Source organism: Lontra canadensis, unplaced genomic scaffold, assembly GCF_010015895.1.
Source record: "Lontra canadensis isolate GAN:19392208 unplaced genomic scaffold, GSC_riverotter_1.0 scaffold144, whole genome shotgun sequence".
Taxonomy (NCBI): domain Eukaryota; kingdom Metazoa; phylum Chordata; class Mammalia; order Carnivora; family Mustelidae; genus Lontra; species Lontra canadensis.
In genome coordinates, this window is record NW_022631138.1 from 1,597,005 (window position 1) to 1,622,224 (window position 25,220).

The 25,220-nt window shown below is 48.8% G+C and overlaps 1 long non-coding RNA gene across 3 annotated transcripts in view; it reads right to left on the reverse strand.

Annotated features, from left to right (window-relative positions):
• The window catches only part of LOC116858879, a 135,641-nt gene that overhangs the window by 7,347 nt on the left and 103,074 nt on the right, over positions 1 to 25,220 (reverse strand). The window contains exons 3-5 of one of the 3 annotated variants that reach the window (XR_004381035.1): positions 14,568 to 14,657; positions 12,199 to 12,260; positions 2,816 to 3,119 (exon numbers count right to left, since the gene is read on the reverse strand). This is a non-coding gene — a long non-coding RNA (uncharacterized LOC116858879). Of the gene's footprint in view, positions 1 to 2,815; positions 3,120 to 4,077; positions 4,164 to 12,198; positions 12,261 to 14,567; positions 14,658 to 25,220 lie in introns of those variants that run through there. The other 2 variants (XR_004381031.1, XR_004381033.1) reach the window with 2 other exon arrangements.

Consider the following 25,220-nt stretch of genomic DNA (forward strand, 5'->3'; position numbering starts at 1 on the left):
GGTAAGGCTCACACATCACCGGCCACGATAGTCGGGGTGTCTGGTAAGGTGAATATTAGAGGTGGGCAAATTGGGCCCCTGATATCCATTCATCACCCTGAAGTTTAGGTCCCAGAACTTCCTTTGGGAAGCACCCCCTGTTGACAGCACCAGATCCGCTGGTTGGGTGGGTTCCCCTTACCCCATATTTGGGGAGGGGGTAGGCCCTCTTTGGCTTAGACCAATTAGCTTGTTCCTTTGCCTTGACTTTGGGCCCATGTAACTTGAGGGGCCGTTTGCTGAGCTTCCTGGGACAGAAATCCTCTCTCTTTTGCCGGAGCCTGCAGGAGGGGCCCTCCCTGGGTGGCAGAGCACAATGACTGAGGGGCTGTGCAGTGGAGAGAGAGGGGAGGGCCAGTCCGCCCCTGCCCCCCGCATCCTACGACGTGGGGAGGAGGTACAAAATCGGATCTTCAGTGACTCAGGATCCAAGAGCAGAGCCCCTGCCAGATTTTTCAGTTTCCTGGGTCAGTGCGTTCCTTGATTGGTTAAGCTAGCTTGAGTGGAGTTTTCTGTCATTTGTCCCACGCACTGCTGACTGGTACAATACCGAAAAGGACGCTTACATTCTAGTTTCAAAGATTGGATTGTTGTGTCTATGCCTTTAACAATCACCAACAAGCAGCTTAAGATAAAAATCTGCTTTTACTTTGCTGTCAGGATAGTGTTTTCAATACTTTATTCTAAAAACATGACCATTCTAGGAAGGATTTTAATAAAATTTTGTCCCCATCACCTGGTCTGACCCAGGGCAGGACCAGTCTGATGATCATGCAGTAACTGAGTCCCAGGTTCTGGGGCAACTGGTACATCCATCCTGTTCTGTTGAGGTGTGTACGTGTGGTGGTGGGAGTGTGGTGATAAGGCACAGAAAGTGATTGGTCAACTATAAACTATTACAAGCAGAATCAGACATCTGGTGTAAGTTACCGTTTGACAAAAGTTTTCTTTAAAGATCTAGTAAAATGACTGTGGTTCATTTTTACCAAACAGGGCCCAGCACTGCGAAATAAACCACATGAATTGCAAGATTTGATAATGTAGATCAGTGAGTCTTGAATCCTTCCCTAGTGCAAAGAGAAAGTGCCTTTGTTTCACCAGAGGGAAGTAGCCCAGACAAGGACACACCTCCCTAAGGCCCCATGGGGTCCAAATTCCATGGGAACTCTTCTCAGGTCTGGAGGAGGCCAAGACTATTAGGATACTGGCACACACACATTTCTACTCCTCCAGAAGGTGAAGATCAGCCAAGGGTAATCAGAAAGGCTGCTAAGGGATGAATCATATGTTTCAAGTTAGGATTGTATTTAGCTGCATTTAGCAGAAAATACCAAAAGACAGAAGCATAAACACAAGTGTTTGTATACCTGTAGAAAAGTCTTAAAGAGCTTGTTTCTTCTTGTCTTTCCATTCCACTACCCTGGCCCTGGTTTCTACTCTCAAAGTGACAAAGAAGCTGCAGGAGTTCCTGCTCTCACACCTACTGTCCTAATGAAGGAGGAAGAGAATATCTGCATAACTGAGTTAGTTCCTTATTTTTTTTTAAAGATTTTTAAATTTATTTAATACAGAGAGAGAGCACAAGCAGGGGAAGCGGCAGGCGGAGGGAGAGGGAGAAGCAGACTCCTCACTGAGCAGAGCCCAAGGTTGGGTTGATCCCAGGACCCCAGGGTCATGACCTGAGCTGAAGGCAGTCACTCAACCGACTGAGCCACCCAGGCACCCTGAGCTAGTTCCTTTTAACTTACCTTCTCATAAATCCCATACTTCTACTTATATCTTATTGGTTAGAAATTAGTCACATGGCTGCAGTGACTAGCAAAGGGGCCTGAAAAACGTAATCTCTTAGTTGGGCACATTACCTCCTGGATAAAATTAGTAAATGAGAGAATAGAAATAGGGTAATGGCCTAAGAGAGGTTCACTAGTAAAATATTATTCAGAACGAAAAATGCAAACGTGGGTGCATTTGCATTAGCAACACATGCCATCAAAACTTATTTCTGGGTTATTTTCAATGAGAATTGTCACAGGCTGGGCAAGGGGAGAGGATTTAATGCTCAAAGGGTTTGGTTTCCTTTTGTACCTCCTTCAGCTAGGGTGGCAGAGTCCTCAGATTCTTTTTCCCCGGTGGCTGCAGCTTATAATAGGCTGTCCTTGGGCCATCACAGTATCTTATGATGGTGTAATTTGGACTCTTACTTGCTCTTCCTGCCTTTCACCTACCAATTTTCTCCTTCCTCTTCCTTCTCCTCATTTTTCTCCTTCTCCTTTCCCCTCCCTTTGTCCTCTTTCTCTTCCTTCTCCTTCTTGTTGTTGTTGTTTTCCTCTGCAGCTGGGTCACACCTGGAGCTGCAGAGAGAGACGAGCTCTTTCTGTCCTGGGGCACTGTGATCAGAACTTTTTAACCTAGTTGAGCCAATGAGCAGTGAGTTGCTGGGCACAAGGTGACATATACTTGAGGTCTGTTATTTTAGTTAAGCCTCACAACATCTTCATCTCAGGCTTGAAGTGAAGTCACTTGACCAGGGTGACAAGTTCCGCGGGACAACAGCTGTATCTTATACTTCCAGGAAAGAAGAACGAAGGTGTAGAAGGTCAGGGAAAGAACACCGCGTGGGGCACACCCGCTGTGACCTCCATTCAGGATCTGTTCCCCCTTCTCTGGCACCAACATCCTTCCAGGACCAGCCTGCACCATTTTGGTGGACTGCCTGGACCAGTGACCCAGAACCATGAACCAGCACACCCCATGTCCAGTGACCAGTCCAGGCAGATGGTCCCGTCATGCCATTCCCATGTCTGTCACCTGGGCTGCTGAGAGGACAGTCTTTGAGCTAAGCTGCTAGCAGCCAACTCACAGCCACCGCTGGTGGAGAGCCCCCCTCAAGAGAGACGGGGTGACTGAGACCTAGTCCTGTTGACATCATGGAGTCAAGCCAGTCCTGCACTTTTTGCGGTGACCCATACATTTCTTTCCCAGCTACTCCGAGTTGGGTTCCTTCCCTCATAGCCCAAATGTCTGGACTTTTATGCAGGGCAAGCAGCCTGAATGCTCCCCTTCAGGCCCCCGGGGCCTGCCTGCAAGACAAGGGTGGGGGAGGAGTGTTTACGGATGACAGAGGGAGAAGTTGAACAAACAGAGAAGGTTGTATTTTCTAAAGCGAGGAACGTTCTTCTCTGTGTTTTAAACCGGAGGGTAAAAGGAAGGCCTTTTGGGATGTTTTCTGGCCTGCGGTTCTGAGCCTCTGTATTATACTCATTTAAAAGCATTTCTGCTCCTCAGAGTGGAAAGCCAAGAGGAGAGGCAAGTGCAACAAGGCCTCTGTGAGAGGAGAAAGGAGGCATTTCTGATCAGTGGGGAAAGGTGGTTCATTCAAGAGAAAGTGCTGGGGGACACCTGGGTGGCTCAGTGGGTTAAGTGTCTGCCTTTGGCTCAGGTCACGATCTCAGGGTCCAGGGATCGAGCCCTGGTTTGGGCTCCCTGCTTAGCAGGGAGTCTGCTTCTCCCTCTCCCTCTGTCCTTTCCCCTGCTTGCGCTCTCTCCCACTTTCTCTCTCTCAAATAAATAAAGTCTTGAAAGAAAGAAAGAAAGAAAGAAAGAAAGAAAGAAAGAAAGAAAGAAAGAGTACTGGAATGACAGGACGGGGGAGCCATCTGGAAAAAACAAAGGTGAATCCATATTTCAATGACCTATCCAAACAAAATCTACATAGCCCAACTATTGAAATGTAAAAAAGAAAAGAAAAGAAAAGAAACCATAAAAGTTTTAAAATAAAATATTTTTTACCTTTTCACATCAGAAGGAGGAATGCCTTAGCACAAACACAAAACATAAAACCCCAAACAGAAAGAATTGATGAAAACGACTATATAAAAATCAAGTTTTCTCTCTGGGGCCAATCCTACCATAAACCAGCCCAAAAAGGCAAATGTCAAACTGGGAAAAACTATTTTGGCTAATATCACAGGCGAAGTGTGACTATCCCCAATGTACACAGATTCCTACCCATCAAGAAAAGGCCACACACTGACAAACGGGCGAAGGATGGGAACTGGCAAGCTGTAGGCGTGGGGCTCCTGTAGGAATGGCCCTCAGGCACCCGAAGAGCCGCTTGGCATCCCCTGTGGGAAGAGAAATGTAATTTACATTGACACCGAGATGCCATCTGTCATCGCTCGGGCCGTCCCATTCTGATCACGTGCCATGTTCAGAAACATGACAGGAGCTCCAAGGCATCCTTGATGTCTGTAAAGCAGGACAGTTTTAGGGGAGGGCAATTTGGCAACATCCATCCCCGCTACAAACGCGCTTGTCCCTTTCCCGGTGAACCGCGGCTCTGAGAATTCATCGAGCCACGCTCTCGCAGGCTGTGAGCCCGGCGCACGAGTAAAGGCTCTCCGGCAGCGTCGCCTGTGTTCGCCAAAGACTGGACACCATCCAAACGTCTGACATTCTGCAGCTGGTTAAGTGAACTAGGACACTACGCTAACCTTTCCATAGCAAAACGTAGGCACAGCCTGTGTGTGCGGCGAGTGGTCCTGAACCGATCCCTGGAAGTCTGGTAAGGTTGGGGGGCGCTTCTGGAGAAGGAATCCAGGGGTCTTGAGGGTAGCAGCAAGAGGCGCTCTTCTGCATACACTGGTCTAATCTTTTACATTTTGTGTGTGTGTGTGTGTGTTTTAAGATTTTATTTATTTATTTGAGAGTGAGATCGAGAGAACGAGCAGGGGGAGGGGCAGAGAGAGAGGGAGAAGTAGGCCCCCACTGAGCAGGGAGCCCAATGTGGGGCTCCAACCCAGGATCCCAGGATTGTGACCTGAGCCGAAGGCAGACGCTCAACCATCTGAGCTACCCAGGCTCAGACCTTTTACATTTTGTACCACGTTCAACGGTTAAACATACTTTCTATTAAACATACTTCTAAACTTGAAAAAGTGAAATATCCCTATTCTTCTTGCATCGCAGGGACAGCCAGATACGGCAAGGGTGTGCCCAGGTGGAGGCCATCCCCACCCAACCCCACCTCCTGGCTAGGTCACCACTGCTTGGTCTGGCGTCTGAGGTGTGAAGACAGTGGGGTCGGGGATGGGGAGGGTCCCACTGGCTCAGCTGCCCGTGATAGGAGGTATGCTCCTTGCCCGCGTCCGAGGCCTGCTCTCATCCACTCCCCTGCCCTGAAGTCATCACCCTGTTGTGCTCTCATCCATTCCCCTGCCCTGAAGTCGTCACCCTGTTGTGCATTAATTAGTGCACATTAATGATGGATCTTGTAGGGTCTCAAAATCCTTTTGGAGGCAGGCAGAGGAGAACACGTTTATAAATGTTAAATAACTAAAAAAAAATTTGCAGTTGCTGGTGCCCACTAGGTACTTGAACGTGTGGCGGAGGGTGAGCAAACATATGCCCAAGGCACCGCCTCCTCCGGGCAGGTTTGCAATAAAACTCCATGGTTCTCCCTTCTTGCCCCACTGCAATTAAACATGGACTCTCATGACACTGGACCTGGAGAAGTGAGGCGGGGGACGGGGCATTTCCAGGGAGGGGCCCTGCTTCTGCTGTGGCTTTGCACTCTGTCACAGTGTCACACACTCCAGTTTCTGACCTCAGAGTCTGTCTTTTGAATTACAGCAGTTGTGGGTGACACCCTCGTGCCAAGCCCCTGGTATGCTGGCCTGGCGCTCAGCTCCTTGGCTCCAGGATAGGGCCCCGAGTGGAGAACAGACTCCTTTCTCGTGTCACAGAGGAGGCTGGCAGGAGCAAGCTCCCAGCTGTCCCTCTGGGAAGGACGAGTGTCACCTTGGCACCGAAGGGCCTGGCCAGCTGCCCCGTGGATGTTTGGAATGTGCTCTCTGGGCACAGGAGCTGATGGCTGTCCTGGGACCTCTGGAAGGGTTTGGGTCTCATTGAGGCCCTCCCTGGGCCTGACGAGAGGAGGGCTGTCAGGTGGGTGCAAACAGAGGGAACCTCAACAGAGACCAATCTGACAAGCTGCCAGGCAGAGACGGTTCTGAGCTAACGACGAGCCAAGCGAAAGGCCCAGAGCAGCTTCCCTGTGGACGAGCCTACTGGCGTGGGCATGCACATGCGTGTGTGAATGTGGGCACATGCGCCATGAGTGTGCATGTGTGAGTGTGCCCGTGCGTGTGCCACAAACGCACAGGCATCAGACAGATACAGGCACCTCCCCGTATGCACACACATCTGTTCCATGATCTGACTAGAATCCCCTTCCCAGACTGGCCTGCCTAGTGGACTTTTTACACAAAGAAAGGGCCAGAGAAACGGGCCACCAGCCCTGCAGGATCTGAATGTCTGGGTGTCTGCAGGGGCACCCCAGGCTGTTTTCCTGGGCAGAGACATTGTGGGGAGAGATGGGCTGCGGACCTATCAGGGGACAGGGAGACAGTTGTCTCCTGCATCTTTGATGTAGGACCCCCAAGGCGCGCAGCCTGGACATTGTTTTGGGCCCACTTGCCTGGCTCTGGAGGAAAGAATTCCATAGGCCCATATTGGGTGATAAGTTTGGCCTGAGGAAAGGGGAAGATGAGGGGCACTTTCTGAAAGAAGGAAGGAGAGAAAGAGACAGAAACAGAGCAGGAGGGAGGAACTATAAACATGGACAGGAGCGGGGAAGGAAGCTGGATGGGATTCTGGAAAGGCAAAGAGGGAATCGTGTGCAAGCCTACACCTGACTTTCTCTTACGAAATCACTTGCACTCAGATTGACAGGAATTAGCCTGAGTCCCACTGCCCAGGGCTCCTCTGGGTCTGGTTTGGCTGGATCTTTGAATCTCTAGTCATCATTTCTGGTCAACCTCAAGGAGACGGGGTGGCTGAAAGGGTCCCCTCACGATGGTGTCGGTGCTTGCGGTGGGGCTGGAGAACCTCTGTCACTTGCTAACCTACTAGGGACCTCGATGAAGTGACCTCCCTTCCCTGGGCCTCAGCAGCCCCATGTGAAAGGCAGGTTGGACATTAGCCAATAAAGTGGGCTATTAAAGCATTTATCTCTCAGGGGGTGGGGTGGGGAAGAAGAGTCTGGAAGCAGAAGCCAGGGTGTGTTTATTAAATGGGAAAATGTATGGTGACACACAGAGGATTTTTCCTGAAAAGCCAAAATATATCTCCATAACCATCTCAGCAAGCACAACACTCCCGAACTCCACATGTGAGTCAGAAGACCATCTACAGCCAGCAGAGAGGGGGTCAGCGGACACACGACTGGTGTGTCCCTGGGCAGGCACGTGTGTGGCTGCACGTACGCGTGTGTCTATACATGTGTCTGTGCGCGCTGGGAACCAGAAGGAACCCTGAGCAGTGTGTGGAAAGTAAAAGTAGTGAACGCTCAGCTTAAGCAATTGTTTTTCTCCTGGAGGCTAAAATTCATGGGCAGGGGGCCAACAGCCACGTTAGGATGAGAAATGTCATCTGTTTATAATAAGTTGGCAAATACATCTTGTGGGTGCAGTGAGCGTGCAGCGCACCAGAACTCGTGACGCCGGCCCTGGCTCGGGGTTGGTGGCAAGCCCACCGGAGCTAAGATACTAGTGTTCGTAAAGCCCAGCGCCACCACTGGCCTCCTTTCTCCACCATCCACTTCCCTCCGGGATGGAGAGACGCGTTCCAAAAGATGGCAGCTGGAGAGCCTTCTGAGAGCCAACGGGAACTGTGGCTCTCTCCCTGGCGGGAACCACCACAGCCACCAGGGCAGAGACTGTGGAGGGCCTCTCCAGGTGGCAAGGCCCTCAGTCCCACCGATGCGGGGAGCTTGGGTCCCAGCAAAGAGTCTCCTATAAGGTCTTGGACTCTGTTCGGCCTCCCAACTTCTGGAAAAGCTCTGGGCTGCCCCTGCCCTATAGCATGGTATCGTCCATCCAGTCAGCTGAAGTTTCTGGGTCTGTAGTGCCTGCCACTTTTCAGAGCAATAGCAAATAAAATCAAAAGCCAGACCTATATGGCAAGTGCTGTGACCTGTCACTGCCCAGGCGTTCTGTGTGTGTTACCTCCCTGCATGCTCCAGGCAGCTTGGAAGAGACACCATCATCACGCCATTGTACAGATGGGAAAACAGAAGCTTGGAGGGCTTACGCAGCTTGCCCAAATTCCTGCCGTCCGTGGGATTTGTGTGGAGTCTGGTTTGAACCCAGGTTTTTCCAATTCTGGAGTCCCAGCTCCTTCCATGCAACTCCACAGAAGATTTCTCTTGAACTATGCAGGTCCACGGCCACCCCTGGAGACAGTCTTTAGCTTTTCTCTGGGTCCTTCCTTCTGACCTTTAGAAACTCATATCCCCAAAGGGCACTCATTCCCTCTATTCAGAATTCAGTGAATAGTAACACGTGGTGGCCATAAAGCAAGGACATCGGACTCAGACCCAGCTGAGAACTCTGCTTTAGACTCATGCTTCCCTTAGTCAAATTACTCAACCTCCCTGCCTCCAGTTCCCAATGTGTAAGATAGAGAGCGTTGAACCCTTACCCCACAGGATGGGTGTGAAAGCTAAAGGAGATAAAACCTACCCAGCTCCCTGGCCAGTGTTTGCATAGCTCTGCTAAGGAGGTATGTGTGGTGACAAATGTGATGAGGTGAGGAGGACATGTAGGCAGATGTCCCACCCCCAAGTTTCATTCTTTCCCCATCTTTTGACTTCCCAGGATGATGTCTGAGAAGGCTGAGCAGGGGGGCGGAGACATTCACCTGCGGAGTTAACAAGCTTCTCTCCTCGGTCAGCGGAGATCATGTGGGGAGCTTGGATGTTCACGCCCTGCCCTGGCAGAGACCAGGCTCTCCTCACCTTTTCCACTCAGATGGTATCACAGGAAGCTCTCTCCCTTTTTGAGTGGTAATAAGGCCATGTGGGGAGTCACAACAGGGCACTCTGACACTCCATTTGAAGCAGTTATCAGTGGAGGCCCTGTGGGGAGCCAGAACTTCTATCCCCACCCAGCCATAAGGGAGAGGCCTCTTTTACTTTTACCTCTGTCAACAGATTCCAAGTAGGGAACTTGGACTTCCCACCTCACTGCCACCAACCATTTTCCCTTCCCCAGAGGAAGCCACCTGACACAGATGGTTAAAATAATATCCAGCATCTTGTGACACAATAATTGAAATGCCAAGTTTTCAATAGAAAATCACTCCTCATACCAACAATGAGGAAGATCTCAAATTGAATGAAAATAACCCATAAATGCTAATCCCAAGATGACAGAGATGTTAGGATGATCTGATGGACATTTTAAAGCAACTACCATAAAAATGTTTCAAAGAGTAATGACAAATACTCTTGAAACAAATGACAATTTGTTCCTGGGCAAGAAAGTTAAAATAGAAAGAAGAACCCAATGGAAGTTTTAGAACTGAAAAATATAGTAAGCAAAACAATAACAAAAACCCTGCATGAATGGAGGTGCTCATCCACAGTATCACAGGGAAACAGTGAACTCAAAGATAGGACAATGTTCCATAGCCATTCTGGACAACAGAGAGAAGAAAATGAGCCAGAGAAAAAAGTAACAGAGCTTCCGGGATATGTGGTGCTATACCAAAAGATCTAACTTCCATGACACCGGAGTTCTGAAAGGAGAAGAAATGAGGGCAGAACTGAAAAAGTGTTCAGTTAAGTAATGGCTTAAAACTTCCCAAATGTGGCAAAAACCATAAAACCACAGATTTAAGAAGCCAAGACATCAAACAGGATAAACCCAAAGAAATCTGTATCAAGGCACATCACAAACTTCTGAAAAACAGAGAGAAAAGAACATACATTGCAAACAGAGAAGAATGACACTCCACCTATAGGGGAGGAGGGGGGAAGAAATGTGAATGACAGAAAACTGTTATGAGAAACCATGGAGGCCAGAGTGTTGCAGTGTTGAAGTGGCCAACTCAGAATCCTACATCCAGCTGAAAGGTCCTTTCTAGTGATAAGATCCTTCAGGAATGAGAGGGAAATCAAAGCATTCTCCAAAAATCTAAGAATATTTGTCACCAACAGACATACAGAATAAGAATGGCTAAAATAATTTTTCTTTCTTTTTTTAAAACAGATTTAAGTTTTTGAAAGATTTCATTTATTTATTTGAGAGAGATAGGGTGGGGGAGGGGTGGTGCTACAGAGAGAGAGGGAAAAGTAGGCTCTCTGCTGAGCAGGGAGCCCAAAGCTTGACTTGATCCCAGGACCCTGAGATGATGACCTGAGCTGAAGGCAGATGCTTAACCGACTGAGCCACCTAGGTGCCCTGCTAGAAGAGTTTTTCTTTCTTTCTTTCTCTCTCTCTTTCTTTCTTAAAGATGTTATTTATTTATTTGACAGAGAGAGAGTGAGCAGGAGCAGGGGAAGGGGCAGAGGGAAAAGCAGGTTCCCTGCTGAGCAGGGAGCCCGACATGGGCTTGAGCCCATCATGACCTGAGCTAAAGGCAGGTGCTTCACCCACTGAGCCACCCAGATGCCACTCAAAGAATTTTTCTAAACAAAGAAGGAAACAATAAAACAAAGAGTATTGGAGCATCAGTAAGGAAGAAAAAAGATAAGCAACAGTGTTAGTAATATTGGTCATTACAAGAGCTTTTCATTTTCCTCTTGAGTTTTCAAAATTGTGTTGATGATTGAGGGAGGCAAAAACCGTTAACACCATCTAATGGGATTCTAAAAGTATGTAGAAGAAATATCTGAGACAATGGACTATTATAAACAGAGAGGGTAAAGTGACATACAGAGAGGTAAATTTTCCACACTTCACTCAAACTTGTCAAATGGTGACACTCGTAAACTGTGGTAAGTCTCAGTAAGTGCAGAGAAATCATCTGATAAAATCCAACAAATATTCCTGATAAAAACTCTTAGCCAACTAAGAGAAGATGGGAACTTCCTCAACCTGATAAGGGACATCCACTAAAAATGTATAGCTAAAATCATTTTTTTAAAAGTAGGCTCCATGCCCAACATGGGACTTGAACTCACAGCCCAGAGATCGAGTCAGATGCTCTACCAACTGAGCCAACCAGGTGCCCCTATAGTTCCTATAGTTACCATCATCCTTTTCTTGTTTTAATTTTTAAAGGCTTATTTATTTATTTGATAGAGAAAGAGAAAAAATATGCAGGCAGGGGGAGAGAACCTTTCAAGCAGACTCTGGACTGAGTGCAGATCCCAACATAGGGTTTGATCTCATGACCCATGAGAGCATGACCTGAGCTGAAACCAAGAGTTGGGCGCCCAACCCACTGAGCCACCCAGACGCCCTGTTAGCATCATTCTTAATGATGAAAGACTGAATGCTTTCCCTCCTGAGATCAGAAATTATCAGAGACTCTATTCCACGCTGTCCTAAAGACTCTATCCAGTGTAATATTCAAGAAAAAGAAATCCAGAGATCCAGGTTGGAAATAGAAAAAGAAAGCTGTTTTTATTGGCAAGAGTCTACAAAGAAAATTGTAAAGAACTAAAAAGCCCCTAGAACTAAAAAAATAACTTTAGTAAAGATACAGGATACAAGATTAATTCATAAAAATCACTTGCATTGCTGTATATTTGCAGTGAACCACTGGAAATTGAAATTTTAAAAGTACTATTTACAGTAATATCAAAAAGTATAAAATAATTACATGGAATCTGACAAAAGGTGGACAAGATCTACACATCAAAAATTTTAAAATGTTGCTAAAAGAAATGAAAGAGGACCTAAGTAGAGACAGAGAGAGAGAGAGACACTGTGTTCATGGGTCAGAAGGCTCAGTATTTTTAAGGTATACATTCTCACCAAATTGATCTGTAACATCAATGTGATTCTGGGAAAAATCTCAACAGGGACTTTTGTAGAAATTGACAAACTTCTTCTAAAACTCATATGGAAATGCAAAGGACTTAGAATAGTCAAAACAACTTTGCAAAGGAGGAACAAGGTTGGAGAACTAACACTGTGGGATTTCAAGACTTATTATAAAGTGACAATAATCAAACCAGTGGAGTAAACATGAGCACAGACATTAGTAGAACTTCAGAACCGAGACTAAACAGATCCACTCCTGTATGAACAACTAATTTTTGACAAAAGTGGAAAGCAATGCGGGGAGGGAGAAATGGTTGTCTTTTCAACAAATGCGGGGGGAACACTGGGCTATCCATAGGCAAAAAAAGTGAGCTTCAATCCCTACCTCATGCCATGTAGAAAAATGAACTCAAAACGGGTCATCATAGCTTGAAATAAACACAGCTTCTAGAAGAAAACAGAAGAAAATCTTTGTGACTTTGGGCTAGGCAAAGATTTGTTAGATATATCAAAGGCATGATACATACAAGAAAAAAAAGAAAGTGATCTGTTGGACTCCTTCAAAATTAAAAACAAAAGGACATGAAAAGATGAGCTACAAATAGGAGAAAACATGTGCGAATCATATATTTAATAAGGGGCTTGAATCCATTATATATAAAGAACTCTCCAAACCCAATAATAAGAAATCAGACAATCCAATGAAGAAATGGCTAAAATATCTACATAGACATATCACCAAAGATCTATGAATTAGAAAGAAGTGATGCAAATTATTTTCAGGAGAGATCACAATGCAACCATTAGGATGACTACCATGAAGGAGACTGACCACAATAAGCATTACGAGGACATGGGGCATCTGGAACCCACTGGAACCCCTGGAACTCTCGCATGCTGCTCATGGGTTTTTAGAAATGATGGGGCTGTCATTAAACAAATTTTGCCAAACCCCATTCAAAGAATCACAGCTTAATTTCTTCCTGCCCCAATTTCTTTTGCCCAATTTCTTTTGTCACACCAGTCACCTCCAGCCATAGTGAGCCTTTCCCTTCAAGCAAACTGGAGTTGATCTAGTTTAGAAACACTCCTGTTGTTTTGTTCTGCTTTTTTATTTAAGGCACCAGACTGTGAATTGGTTTGGTGTGTTCAAGACAGCCCAGCCCTCCTTAGGTCCTCTTCTCGGTGGACTGGAGGTGTCTAGAAGGGTGACACAGGGCCGGATTAAAGGAAAGAGAAGAAGGCAGAAAGCACCAGGACTCTCAACATTCGGAGGATTAAAGACAACTCTAGGTGTGAGTCAGCTCCCGCCCCAGCAAGCGAGTTTCTGTCTGCTTGTGTCTCTCTGCCTTGGCAGCCAGAGGAAGGGCCCAGACTCTGGCCAGGAAGAATCTGCTCTCGGCTGATAAAGTCAAAGCCCCAGTACCAGGAACCCTGTGGTTTTTCTGTCTTTGGAAGTTCTCCCGGTAAGGCCTGGGAGGAGAGGACACTCTCTAGAAGTTACTTCCCCACGCTCTCCGCCCACTCCCTCCCAAAGCATCCTTCTGCAAATCGCCCAGGCGAGCCTTTGCACACATCTGGGCCGAAAGACCCGGCGCTCCCGAGACTGTGTGGGCTCCGTTTCAGGTGCTCTGGACACGGTTTTCTCCCTTAAATGTGCGAACTGTGAAGTTCCGTTCCGCCTTTTGCCCTCTGGGGATGGGCGGAGGGAGGCAGCCTTGGGGGCTGGGGTGGGAGAGGGGCGGGCGAGACCGTGGTGTGTCGGCCCGCGCCGGGATGGGGCGCTGCGTCACGGTGACCGTGGCCGCGAGAGCCCCAGACCCTGCCAAAGCAAGCCTGCTCGCTCCGCTTTGCTGCCTCTTTCTTTTCTCAAACCAGTGCTGGGGAGTTCCAAGGCTCTGAAACGGCCAGGGAAACTCTCTAGAGCACCATCAAACCACTGGAAGACATGCGGATTGTTTTGTTTTGCTTTGGCGTTTTTTGAGCCCATTGTTGCAGGGTAAGCGGAGCTGTCAGTCTAGAAGCCCCCCAGGAGCCGGCGTGAGTCTGCGGAGCCCGGTATTTTTAGAGTCTGCTCTCCCGGATTGCAGCAGGTGGACCGGAGCCGGCTCCTGTGGGGCTTAGGGTGCGCGGGGCTTTGCGGAACCTGTTGCAGCCCCAAGGTGGGCTTAGCTGAAGTCCAGCACAGAGCTGGAACCCGAGCAGTTCAAGGCAAGCACAAGGCACCAAAAACCTTTGTTCAATTTCACCTTCAATTAAACAAACAAACAAACAAACAAACAAGCAAACACCTCTCAACACGTTCAGATGCCATTTGGGAGGGCTGGAGGCGGGATTTATCAAAGATTTATAAATGGGGTGATCTAGTAAAAATAAAAATTGTCCCATCGATTCACAGAATGGCCATCTATTTTGCTTTTCTTTGGCAATGATCCATGATTGAGCTACTGATTAAAATATACCTTACGAAGTACATGTATTTCTATGGAATGTCTCCGTAAGTATTTGCTGACTTGCTTCTGAATTACATGCCTGGTTAAGCGGACTCTGGCCACAGGGAATTGCTTCTCCTTCACACAGGTGCTCTCTGCACCACTCCCTGTGGCTGGGGTCTGGGCTGCTGTAGGCTTTGTCTTTTGCTCTGTCTGGGGAGCCCAGCACAGGACTTAGCTCCGGGAGGCTCTTATTCATATCCACTGGGGACCCCTAGCTGGTCATCTGTAAAATGGGACAATAGGTGTTGTTCGTACCCACCTGAGAGTCTCCTTTACAGATCCAATTCATAAAGGATGGGAAAGCTGCTGGCAGCCAAGTCCTTTCCCCTTCTGCTTCTTACTTTGCAATCTGTGAAGGAAAGAGTACAAATTTAGCAGTGATGACTCCGTTATTTTACTTAAAAAAAAAAAAAAAAAAAGAGCCATCCTTAGAAAATAGTAACATCTGTTAATTCTGGAATGTGGTTACTCAGGTGTTCCTTACATCATTCTGTTTATTTTTCTGTATCTTTCAAAGTCTCCTGCCCCAATAAAAGAAGAGACAAGAGAATTTTTTAAAAGACTTGAATGAAATCTGGTCTCCTGCAGTTGGACTTTCTCTGGTTCTGGATACAGGAAAATGCTTAGTAAACCCCAGAGTCCTGAGACTTTGTAAGGAGAGGCATTACTATTATTCATCTTGTTTCTGTTCTCTCCACTGCTCTAGGAATTTACTGATACCCAGCAGTAGCCTTCACCCCTATGCCCCTTCCCACTGTGGAAGGCAGCTAGCTGTTTGCTCACAGGGCTGTTTGACTTGCCCGTGGGATAGGAGTTTCCTAGTTGAAGGCACATGAATTCAGGATGGTGTCACTTACAATGTTCTGATTCAATTTCATCCAACACCAACCCCCCAAAAGCCCCAACCTATACCAAACAAAAGCATATCATATACCTGTATGAAGAGTAACTCCTATCTACAGTCATTAAACATTTGTTTTGTGTAATGAAATCCCAACTTTCTTGGGCTTGCAGGAGAAAAGGCACATTGACATCTCCACTCCTCTAACTTAAAAACAGCCGAACTAAATTAAGTAACAACAACAACAAAAAAGTTGTTTCCCACACATTTGCCCTGTTCTTACCAACAGTCCTCAGCCTGAAATAATTTCATGCTTGAGTTATTAACTTATGAAAATAGGCACAAAAGGGGAAAAATGTGAGCAGATCCTCGGCTGTATTATTAGTCATTGCTACAGCTGAGTGCGTTCCGGCACAAAGGCGTGTTACTCTGCCTGAGTACCTCAGTTTTGAACAAAATGTAGCTCACTAATGGGTTATGCCTCATATACCTTTTTGTAATCATTAGGTTGCCATTCTCTGTAATTTATCCTGTTTTTCATTAAGAGAATGTGCATTAGGCAGGCGTGCACTCAGGTACATGCACGGGTGCGTGTATTCATGTGTGCCCTCAAGTGTGTGTCTGCATGCGCGCGTGCGCACACACACATACACACACACACATCTGTTAAGTCCCCTTTTGTTTGTGGCTGAAAAGAAAGGTCATGGGCTGAGCTGTCAGTCCTTTTAGGGAAACATCACTGTATTGATTAAGATAATTGAGAATTATCACTGATTGTAATGCTTTGGAAATCAGGGTGATGGATGGGTGTGGATGTGTAGATTTTGAAACACCGGTGAATTGGGGGTAGGAACATGAGTAAATGAAGGGGATCCAGAAGCATTCTGGAGAAGATGGAGACAGAGTGGGGGAGTCTGACTTATCTCTATCAGGGGCAGCACTGGGCTAGAATCTTTCTGGGCTGGGCAGAAGCATGTCACTCCCTTGCTTAGCGTTCTTGGGTCTTCTGGAGGAGCGACAAGATACCGGACGGTAGCCCTCTTTTTGGAGGTTTCTGGCTTGCGCTCAGACGTGTTGCCCCAAATCAGTTTGAGTCAAATGAACAAAAGAACCAAGTTTTGAACCTACTGATTTTTGCTTCTGTGAGGTCCAGGGTTGGTTATAGAAATCATGGCCTTTGAGTGTGAACCTCTGGACAGAAAAGAACTGCAACCAGAATCGCAGGCAAGACAATAATCAAGCGAAAGAAGTACAGATGGGAAATATGAGAAGCTTGCAGAAGATCAAGGTCCTCACGAACAAGTTTGGATCATTTGAGCGATCGCCTGAACAGATCAGAGGTCTGCATGGGGCTGGCAATCCTGGAAGCAGTCCCCCCACCAACCTGGGCCAGGGAGCACCCCTTACCCCCCTACCCTCCCACCACTACCCCCCACTCATAGGCCCCAAGTCTCAGCCAGTAAGAGAAGCCCCTGGCATCTTCCCCCTGGGTTAGGACAATGGGATTCTTTACCGGAACTTGCCTGGCCAGGAGAGACACTAATTGGGCACCAAATGTGCTCCTTGAACCTCTTTGAAGTGTTAACGAATGCTTTGATTTTGTTCTTTCCTGCTCATTAAGACAAATGCAGTTCCGTTTTCCCCTGAAAAAGTCTGATCTCACCTCCCAAGCCCGATGCTCATCTTCCTGTTGCGGTGACCTAGCCCTGCAAGAGGGACCCCTCCTGTCAAGTGACACACCTTGCCAACAATCACTGTGGCAGGGTCTCTGTCTGGGGCCTCAGCACCTCACACTGCAGTCAGAGCCCGGGACGCATCCCCACGGGGTCCCCGCTCATGGAAAAACACAAAGGTGCTCGTGGTACCTCTCTACCCAGACTGCCCAAGCATCCCAGGCATGTTGAGGTTCCCGGATACTATGCCCTGGGGAGGGAGTTGGGCTGGGCAGAACTCCAGGGAGACAGAGCCCCCCCCACCAAGATCTGGAATCTTCAGAGTGTATGAAGCCAGTTTTGCCCTTATCCTCATTTTACTGGTGATCTGCTGGGGTGATGTGATGGCAGACCTTGAACTGGAGGTCATGTTGCTTCTTGTAGCTGGCATCGAGCCCCTGAGGCTTACCTGCCATAACACCCGCCCCCACCCCCCCCCCAACTCCAAGACCTCCCTCCCTCTTTCCAATGCCCCGTGCAAAGTCAGTGTATGGAAATCTGCCTAACGGAAACAACCACAGCTTGGGGTCTACTCAGAGACCACTGAAGGTGGGACAGGCACCTCCCACCCCCAGTGCCAGCCACAGGGGACACACGGGCCACTGGGATGGAGCTCTGTTCCAGAGGGGAGCACTGAGAAAGAGGCCCAGTGCCCAGCGGAGGCCTTCCGGGAGATGGCTGCAGACCGTGGTAAGGATGAACGGAGAGAAAAGTGTTCCTGAGAACAGAAATTCCAACCTGGGAAAACGTCACCTATCCTATCTCATTCTCTTAGTTATAATCTCCACAACCAGCAGGCCCAAAGTCCTGCTGTGTGTCTTATTTCCTTGGACCCTCTTCCCAGCCATGAGATCAGCATCAGGGTTAGACCCTCTCCCCGTATTTTTGTTTTTACTGCCTTAACCATTTTAAGGGTCCGATTCAGGAGGGTCAAGTACATGAACACTGTCTTACAACAGATCTTAGACCTTCTTCATTTTGCAAAACTGAAACTCTACCCATGCAACAGTGACTCCCCGTTCTCCTCTCCTCGCAGTCCCCGGCAACCACCAGTCTCCTTCCTGTCTCTCTGACTTTGACGACTCTAAGGATCCCACATAAGTGGAATCACACAGCATTTGTGCCTTTGCGACTGGTTTATTTCAGTCAGCCCAAGGTCTTCCCAAGTTTCATGTATCTTGTGGCCTGTGACAGATTTTCCTCCTTTTTAGGCTGACTGTAGTCCACGGTAACATTCCATCGCGTGCGGAGACCCCCAGCTGCCTCTCCATTCATCTGGTGAAGGACACTTGGGTTGCTTCTGTCTTCTGGCTCTTGTGAATGACGCCGCTATGATCATGAGTGTGCAAATATCCCTCGGAGATCTTGCTTTCAATTCTTTCGGCACTATACTCAGAACAGGAATTGCTGGATCATACGGTGGTTCTATTTTTAATTTTTTGAGGAACCTCCCTACTGTTTTTCACAGCAGCGGCACCATCTTCCATTCCCACCGGCAATGTGGGAGGACTCCAATTTCTCCACACCCTCCCCAACCTTTGTTATGGCCTGTTGGTTATATACACACATATGCCCTCTGAATGGGTAGGAGGTGATACCTCCTTGTAGCTTTCTTTTGAGTTTCCCTAATTCTTAGCGATAGCGACTCTCTTTTCCTATGCTTGCTAGCCATTTGTATATCAGCTTTAGGGAGGTATCTAATCAAATCCTCTCTCCCTCCCCCGGGTGTCTGGGTGGCTCAGTTGGTTAAGTGCCCGCCTTCAGCTCGGGTCCTAATCCCGGGGTCCTGGGATGGAGCAATAGGGCTGTCCGCTCAGCGGGGAACCTGCTTCTCCCTCTGCCTGCTGCTCCCTCTGCTTGTGATCTCTCTCTCTCTGTGTGTCAAATAAGTCAATAAAAACTTCAAAAGAATTCCTTTCCCCCTTTTTAAATTAGATTATTTAGTTTTGTTGTTGTTATTGTTGACTTGTAAGAGTTTTTTCATATCCTCCTCCTTTTATGCGTTGAGCTAAGAAAAAAAAAACAGACTAAAGATATCAGAGAGGTGGATAACTTGGTCACTTGTGCCTTCGAGGGGTGGGGGGCTGCATGTTTCCGCAGCATCGGGGAAGGCTGGCCACGGAGCAGTGGGCCCATCCTCCCAGCCACGTGGTCTCACTGCAAACACTGCCTGTCAAATGCACACCCCACTGTGTTCACAGCCTCGTGTGCCAAATTGCCGTTTGGAAACCGACAGCAAACACTGGTTGCAGGGAGCTCAGAAGCGTGTAATATCCACTTTAATGATGGTTCCACTTTCTTGTTTCCCCCTCCTAGGAGGAAGGGGAGAGGGAAAAGGCTGTTCATGGAAAAATACATTTAAATGGATCAGTGCCGGGCAACGCTTTGCACATCTGTTCTTAACTGGTTTCAGCTGAAACTACTGGAAATATACACAGATCTGTTTATGTGGAACCAGTGACATCTGATAAGATTACGTTTGGAGGGTAACTCTGGATTTGGTGGTGGGGTAGGAAAAACCCCTCCACACTTGGTCTCCACACACGCTCCTAACCTTTTACCGCAGATGTTGTTAAGGGAATTGGATTTGCTGCAAATTAAAAAGACCTAAATTATTTGAGATTTGTTACCAAAAAACCCAAGATGTCCTGACAGCCATTCTGTGGCGCAGGAGTCCTGCTTCCCCTCCAGTCGGGGCCGAGCCCTTTGTTATTAGAGCCTGGAGACCACAGCTGGGAAACCGCTTGTTTCTGACTAATTCTGTCCTCACTCCTCGCATTTGTCCATTTTAGCAGGAGGATGGTAGGCAGGGTGTTTGCACACTGAATGGCTGGTTGTCTTCCCTTGGAGGACACCAGCAGCCCCTGAGGACATGCAGGCAGCAGGGAAGGAGTGTTTACTGAGATCCTCTCTGTGCAGGTGCTGGGCTCTTTTCCCAAGCCTTTCTTACAGAGCACCAGAACCATGCCTTGAGGTCATCCCATTATAGAGATGAGAAAACTGAGGCTGTAAGATGATTTGCCCAGGACCATACCGACAATAGGCAATGAGGAAAAGGAAGAGTTTTTCTCCCACCTAAATGTCTCGGGGCAAAGCTATGCCTCAGATACCCACAGAAAATGCAGATACCATGGGTGCAGATCTCCTCGATTTGGTAAAGAGAGCCAGAAATGACCAGGTTTTCACATGTTGGCTCAGGTCTTAAAGTCAAACAAAAAACTCAGACCGGGCTGTGGTTTGCGATCCCACTGCGGGGCCTTTGGTGCCTCCAGAGGTGGGAGACAGAAGCTGTCTGTCTTGGTTTTGCTCCCTCTCCAGGTGGGGACTTGAGGATCTGACTCTCAGGGTTCTTGTCTGCTGGTGCCAGAGGCCTCTATCACAGGCAACGGGCGCCACAGCTCAGCGTCTCCATCCCTGTGTCCCCTTGAAAGCCTTTCCTGGTGATGTCGTGGGGACTCCTCCCCTGGCTCTAGCACGCTGTGAACGTGCACTCATCTATAAACATTCATCTAATCATTTATCTCTAAAAGATGACATCAGTCTATAAAATGCACCACAGGACGTAAGAATAGCAGTCACATGGCCTCAGAAACAATCAGCCCAAATTGACATCTGACAACAGCCCCCCACCGCACACCCAGGAGCTGGGCTGTGATTGGTGAGGTTTTCATTCCTGAGGGACCCCACGCTGTGAACATATACCTATTTCTGTTCATTGAAAATCATTTTTTTTTAATAAGCAGCCCAGTGGAAAACAATTGTGAATGGCAGCTTCATTACATGTGGATTTTTAGAACAAAGAAAATACTGCTCACACTTGATGACCTGTTCAATGATACTGAATTTTAATTAAAAAAATGTTACATGCTAAATTGATGACAAGGAAGGTGTGACACTAGGGCTAGGAAAGAAATCAGGAAGGCAACTGAGGGTTGACAAGTTGCCTCGGTGATCTATTTGACGTTACTTTTTTTTTGTCCTCTCTCTGTTTATTTTCCATTTGAAATGGTCAGTTTTGAACTAGTGGGAAGGCGCTCCAAGCTCGATGGACTTCTGATGGGGAGGCTGGTGGGACTAGAGGAGGGTACGAGGAGGGGAACCTTCTTTGCCCTCAGGGCACCTCCAATGTCATCTTGTGCAGTGGATGGGTTGTTGTCCTAGAGGGCCTCCTCAAAATGGCTACGGCCCAGTCCACCCTAGAAAAGGCCTTTCGAAAGGGCCAGTTTTTCTGAGTGCCAAACCTGGAGATGCTTCTAGGTGATTGGTTTAAGGTCATTGTCGCAGGCCTGCTAACTCAGAATGAATTATTCTGAAGGAACAGATTCAATGATGTGTGGACAGGCCAGTGGATGTTCAACCCAACCTAATTTTCACCAATTATAAGAGAGTTTTCTTTTGAGATGGTGCAATAATTGAATAGGAAAATCCAAGTGCTGAAAGTATGTCAGCGTGTTGGGTTTCAGAAAGGCTGACTGGGTTGGGTGAAAGTGGTCAGCTTCCTCTCTGGGTGGGCTTCTGAAAGGTCATTCATGACCTAAAGCCCCTATGATAGAGTAGCCATTTGCCCCAGTCACAGAGCCCTGAGGTCTGCCCGTGCTGGGAGAATCACCTCTACCTGGGAGGAAGCAGCAGCCTTGTGTCAGGGAGCCTGCCTCAGCTTGCCGGGAGAAGCGGGGGTCTTGGGCTGGGGGAGCTTGAGTGTCTTCTTCCTCCCGAGAGAACAGATGTGCAGAGCAGACCGCAGAGTTCACCACCAGCCAGAATAGGCCCTTGACCTTCCCTGAGGAAGAGACTAGCATTCAGGGTCTAGGGTCCCCAGGCAGGAAACAGCAGATACAGAGACTCTGGCATTGGGGGTGCTGGTGCAGAGTGAGTGGGCCACAGGTATGACATATGGGAGGTGTTTGCCATGTACAGGGAGGAGGTCAAAGTCTGTTCTAAGAGCCCCCAGAAGCCACTGTCATGGTCCAAGCAGGAGAAGCTCTCATATCTGGCCTGGGGGAACAGGTGACCCTTCCTTGACTTGGTTTTACATTTCCTGGAGATCATGCTGGCTTCTGTCTAGAGTGGGATGTAGAGGGGTAGGAGGCTGGGCTGTGAGCCAGGCGGGAGGTGATGGGACAGGAGACCAAGGGGCTACTTTCAGCTTCCACAGGTAGGACCAGCACGGCACGGTGAGGAGCTGGTGAGGAGGGTGAGGACAGGGTCTGTGGAGGAGACATGTAAGCCCTGGTCTCCCCACTGGGGAAGGCTCCAATAATCCCCACCTCTAAGAGAGGTCGTGGAGGTTAAAAATGAGGCCTGAACCACAACAGTTACCAAAGACTGTGTTCCCATTGTCCCTGTTGTCCCCACGAGCACAGATAGACGGCCGTCCTTAGCAATGCTATTCTGACCCCCGTCCTCAGTAAAGTGGGAAGTAGGGCCTGGGCTGGAATCGGTGACAGGGCGGGTTTGGATTGCTTTTTTCTGAGAAATCATGTGCAGATCCCCAAGCAAAATGGTGATGCAATAACCTTCCATGTTCTTAAAAACATTTTGATGTTTATGAAAAGAAAGTTAACAGAGCGCCACATTATCCCCAGCATGAAGCCCAATGTGCCCATGATCACATGGCTTCCCAGAGAACAACAGGTGAGCCAGAGCAGAAACTGTCCTTTGGGCCAGGATCCCAGTGTCCATCCCCAGTACTCACGCCTGGCGACACAGGTGGGTGAGGAGTGGGTGAAGGTAGGGGAATTCCCACCTTCAGGTCGAACACGCCACTCTGAGCTCACACTGGGCCCAGCACACAGTGTAGAACCTCATGGGTCTCACTCTTGTGAAATTTATTAACCGGGGAAACTGGCCTGACACTATGGGGTCTTCCTGTGGCTGGGAAGGCTCCTTGGAGCAGGGGGGCCATCAGGGCTGTGTGAAGGATGGGAGGAGGGGACGATAGGGCTAGGTTCCCTGCTCACGGTGCAGCTTGGAGAAGGACACATGACTACTTTTCTCTGAGCCAGCATATTTTCCATTCTAAATATAGCCCAAGATGACCCAAGACATCTTCTTCCCCTCCCAAGGAGATGCAAGGTTCTGTATTTTCCCGTATTTCTGTGACTTCTGAAGAAGTGAACAGTGAGATCGGAGGCTTTACCCTCCCATCTCTTGACCCCATGGACCCTGGGTCCTAAGGAGTAATGTCTAACCCCCCTTGAGAAGAGAGCCTGCCTGGGTCAAGAGCTCTTTTTGGCCCCGAACCTTTAGTACATACCAAAATATTGGGCCAGCCCTCTTCCTCCAGCAGAGTGGAAACAAGGTTTCTATCCACATGGGAAGGGTCACCCATCACCCAGGCTGGAAATGAGTAGCTTTCTGCCACTCTTGGGTTGGTTCACCCCATCATCCCCAGGAGCGAGGCCCACCCTGCTGAGTTTTAATTGGACAATGGATCCTGACTTCCCCTTGAAACCTTGCTGTACCATTAAGTTGACACTTTGATCCCATTTCCAGAAGGTACAGGATACAAGCCTTCTGGAAAGAGGGCACCCACCGGCTGTGACTCTTGGCTCTGAGCACCTTCACAGCTTGTTTGCAAAGGGGGGCAGGGGATAGTTTTCTGTATCTGAGCGGGGCTCTGCTAATTGCTGCACAAGCACTTCTGGGGAAGTTCAAGTTTCCAAAGGCCTGCCCTTAACCCTCACCGTGCCAGTGCTTCCCAAACAGGGCGCTTGAGGGCACTTGTGAAAGCGCATTCTGGGAGACACAAAGCAGCGCAGTTAGCTCCAAAGGGTTAATGACCAAAGAGTAAGGACAGTCATGGTAAGTTATATATAGCAAACAGTGAGCAAAGCAGGCAAGAGAAAAAAAAAATATAAAGGAAAAAAACCACATGGAGACACTCCCCCTCCCCCCTCAGGCAGCCCATCCCCCCACCCTCCTGCAACAACACTGTATATACAGACCACAGATCGGGGCATAGTTAAATTTGGCACACAGAGACTACAGCAAAGAAAGAAAACATATCAAGTTACGCGGAGTCCTAGTCAGATTTGGGCCGGGGCCTCACCCGCACAATGCTGAGCAGAGGAGAACAAGGCCGCCGTGTGTTGTCGAAAAGCACACCGGTGAGTTCGGCTTTCCTTTCAGTCATTTGCTGGCCCGGCCCTGGGCAACAGGTTAATTCCCTGCCCCACAGGTGGAGACAGATAAAACAAACCCAAATGGCGTAATGGGCCACAGGAAACCTTTCTTTCAAAACTTGATCCATCTCCAGAGAGGAAACACGCAAGGACTTTGCTCTGGACAGTAATCTGTTTTCTTAGAGCCGCTGGGAGAGACCTGGTGGCCAGGGTAAATAAGGCAATGCGGCAGTGCCGGGGGTTTTTGGCAGGCAGAGCTGCAAGGGAAGTTCGAAAAGACCACTTCCTACGCTCTATTCCCAGCCGAGAGCAAGCTGTCAATGTCGGAGGATGAAGGCGCTCTGGAAAAAGCCAGTGGAGAGGAGAGAAAGGGGTCCCCCCTCAAGGGAGAAACCTAAGCCACAGGTGCACATCGGGGTCCCCTCCTTCTCCCCGGGGGCCGGCTCACCTGGCCAGAACCCAGCCTGCAAACCCGCTCCCCTTCGAGCTCCCTGAGTCGGGAGAGCAGGCCGGGACTTGTGAAATGCAACCCAGGGTGGCTTTCGGCCCCTGCTCTGAGCAGTGGATAGGCCAGCCACAGGCAGGCGGCCAGCGGGGACTGGAGGAGGCTTGGCGGCAGGCAAAGCGGGCACGGGGAAAGTCAGATATGTTTTAGTCATCAGACGTTGTCCCTGCCAGCAGGCACTGAGGAAAGACTCCCTGAGGAGATGAGACAGCCGCCTGCCAGGGCCGCACAGTACATAGGTTTTTTCCAAGCCAGGCCATGTTGTGACCCTACTTGAGCTTCGCTGGACCCTAGGTAGGCAGGGTTGTGCCACCATTTTGCAAGGGAAGGAGTTGAGGCACAGTGAGGCCACGTGCTGTCGGTGTGGGTACAGCTGGTCCAGAGGGCAGCCCCTTATCCTGGCCCTCCGGGTAGGCATGCCTGAAGAGCTGGTTCCCACCACACCGAGCAGTGGTTCTCACTTCTGGGCATGTGCCAGCATCCTGGGGCCATCCTCTACCTGGTGGGACCCCTTCTCCTTAAGGGTGGGCCTGGATACCCTGCCCAGGGGGCGGGTGTGCAGTGATTTCGGCTCACACTGGCCTCTACCATGGACCCAAGCCCAGTCTCCAACAGCAACTGGGGGACAACGAGGCAAAGTGCGTCCAGAACTGCTCCAAACCCTGAGGGACCCAGCACTGCATCTGACCCCCTGCCTGTGACTTGATGGCTCCACAGTCTTGGCTCCCCA